This window comes from Gavialis gangeticus, unplaced genomic scaffold, assembly GCF_001723915.1.
Source record: "Gavialis gangeticus isolate Ggan-Ray unplaced genomic scaffold, GavGan_comp1, whole genome shotgun sequence".
NCBI lineage: Eukaryota > Metazoa > Chordata > Crocodylia > Gavialidae > Gavialis > Gavialis gangeticus.
In genome coordinates, this window is record NW_017728998.1 from 12404796 (window position 1) to 12407301 (window position 2506).

A 2506-nucleotide genomic window follows, 5' to 3' on the forward strand; every position below is an offset into this window, starting at 1 on the left:
AAAAAAAAAAAAAAAAAAAAAAAGTCATGGCAGATATGGAAAAAGAAGGAAGCAGATGTGTGAAATAGGAGTAAAAAGCAATAAAAATTCTATTTATTTCCTGCCAAAAATGAAGTATAAATAGGGCTACTGAGGAATGCCCAGCATTAGTTATTACAGCACACTATGGGGAAAAAAAAAAAAAGTTTGGCTTAATTGAGATCTGACTGGTACAATATGTCTATTTTAGCACCCGGTAACATTTCTGCCTAAGCAATGATGTGGTAACCAGACCAGTTGAAGGAAAGTTGCAGAATGTAAGAAGGTGAAGTGACATGCTGTTAAATCTCTAGCCAAGACTATACAGGTGGTTGGGAAAGATAAAATTATTATTTATGGTTATTGCAATTTTACAGGCAGGATAAACATTTAAAAATAAAGAGGACATGAAGCTAAATCAAAAGAGCTTGCAGGCCTCCCCAATTTGCATAACAATGGATCATGGAGATTTTATTTATTTGGACAACTGACTGTAACAACAGCATTGGAGTAACGCATATACTTTATCAGCCATCCAGCAGACATGCTGTGTGACTGCTTGGTCACACAGGGCATCTGTACACGTGCTTCGGGGTAGGTATGAGGGGCGCTTTAATTCAAGCAGCTCTCAGGAGCTGATCTAATTAAAGCACACAGTGTCTTAGGTACTCAGCATCCCTGTGCTTCAGAATGGCAGTGGGGGCACTTAAACTAAAGCTCGTTTGACAAGCTTTAGTTAAAAGTGCCCCCACCACTGTTTTGAAGCATGGGTATGCTGAACACATGTGATGTCGAGGCTGCCGGAGCATGTTGGTAAGATTATATTGAGTCTGCTCTGACCCGTTCCAATTAGAATGCATTGGAGCAGGTGTTGGGCATGTGTACAGGTGCACAGAGGGACTAAACCTCTATAAATTATAGAAGTCAAGAGGCTTAATTCTCTACTTGCACTATTGCAGATCAGGAGCGATTCTGCTGAGATCAACAACATTATACCAGCGCTAGAGATGAATCTACCCCAAAAAAGATGCTACTTCAGTATCTGTAGTACTGGCCCTATTCACAATAAAATTTATCATTGCTTACATCATTAGTAGCGGCATTAGGCATGCATTTCTTCAGAGAAGGATGTAATTCTACATAATGCACTTCAGTTTATTCCCATGCAAATTCTGAGGAGAGGACTAGATTTGTAGCCCCCCCCATCCTAAACACGTGTTTTTGCCTCTTGATAATGGCAAGGAGGCCCTTACTCTGGCAGGTGTGTTCTGAGAATCTTAATAGATACGTAGACACCAGTAATACAAGTCTTTGTTTCAGACAGCACCTTCAACTTGGCCAAACTGTACCCTACTGATGTGTGGAAAAAAGGATTCTTCCACGTGTGGATTTCTTCTGTGGCCGGAGACATTGCCATCTCGAAGGTGCTCTTTATTCCGTTTCAGATCCTGCTGAAATTCCTCCAGGGATTACCTGGGTATCCATTTGTGGGCTGGCATATTCCTCCTTTTTATCCCCAAACACTGGGGAGTCCACGCAGGGAGCAATACAGCAGGGGTGGTCGGGGTTGCCCAACCTGGGAGCTAAATCCGATCCTCCACAGAAGTTCAAGAGCTGGAGTGCAGGGGGGTGGGGGATGCCGAGGACCCAGACCAGAGGTGACCACCCCCCACCCTCTCTGCCGCCACAGCGTTAAGCTGCTCCAGCTTTCCCCGTGGGGAGTGCGCCCTGGGGTAAGTGGCACAGCTGAAGCTCCCGCCCCGGCAGCCCGGTGCCGGAGCCGGCAGTCCTGGGAAAAGTGCTGGTGAGCCACATGCGGCTTGCGAGCTATGCTTTGGCCACCATGGCAATACAGCTTTGCCTTGTCGTGCAACTTCAAAGGCAGCAGAGAGGCCCTCATGCTCCCAGATGTACTGTGCTCAGTAGTGTTTGAGGGAACATAAACATTGTGCAGGTGACATTGGCTCATTTGGGCTCCAGCATTTTTGGGGGCATTCCAAAGGTAGGTTGGGAAGGTAATCTCTTGTCTGATTAGCAAGAGGGTAAGCCCTACTGTCCAAAACGGATTCAAAAATGAAAAGGGGAATAATTATGGATTTTGGGGCTCTTAATGCATTCTCACATACAGGACAAATCAAGCTCTTGTTGGTTAAAACCACAATACTGTGGTCCCTCACTAGTATGTAGCAAGACCCATAGGGACAACAGCTTAAGAGTTTTGAACTTTCCTACATTCACTTTAAATATTTGAGTTTGCAATTTGTCTTTAAAACATGGGCTTAACAGTTCTAGTGACTTGGTTAGTCAGAAAATAACTCTACTTTCTAACCTAGATAAAGATTTAGGCTGCATATTAAAAACAGTGCTTTCGTCTTCCTGGACTTTCGGAAGGCCTTTGACACTGTCTCTCACCCTGTTCTCATTAAGAAACTGGGGGACTGTGGTGTAGACACCCACACAGACAACTGGGTCGCCAACTGGCTGGAGG

General features: G+C 44.7%; 1 protein-coding gene across 1 annotated transcript in view; it reads right to left on the bottom strand.

Annotated features, from left to right (window-relative positions):
* The window catches only part of VAT1L (vesicle amine transport 1 like), a 101047-nt gene that overhangs the window by 56773 nt on the left and 41768 nt on the right, over positions 1–2506 (bottom strand). The window lies entirely within an intron of this gene.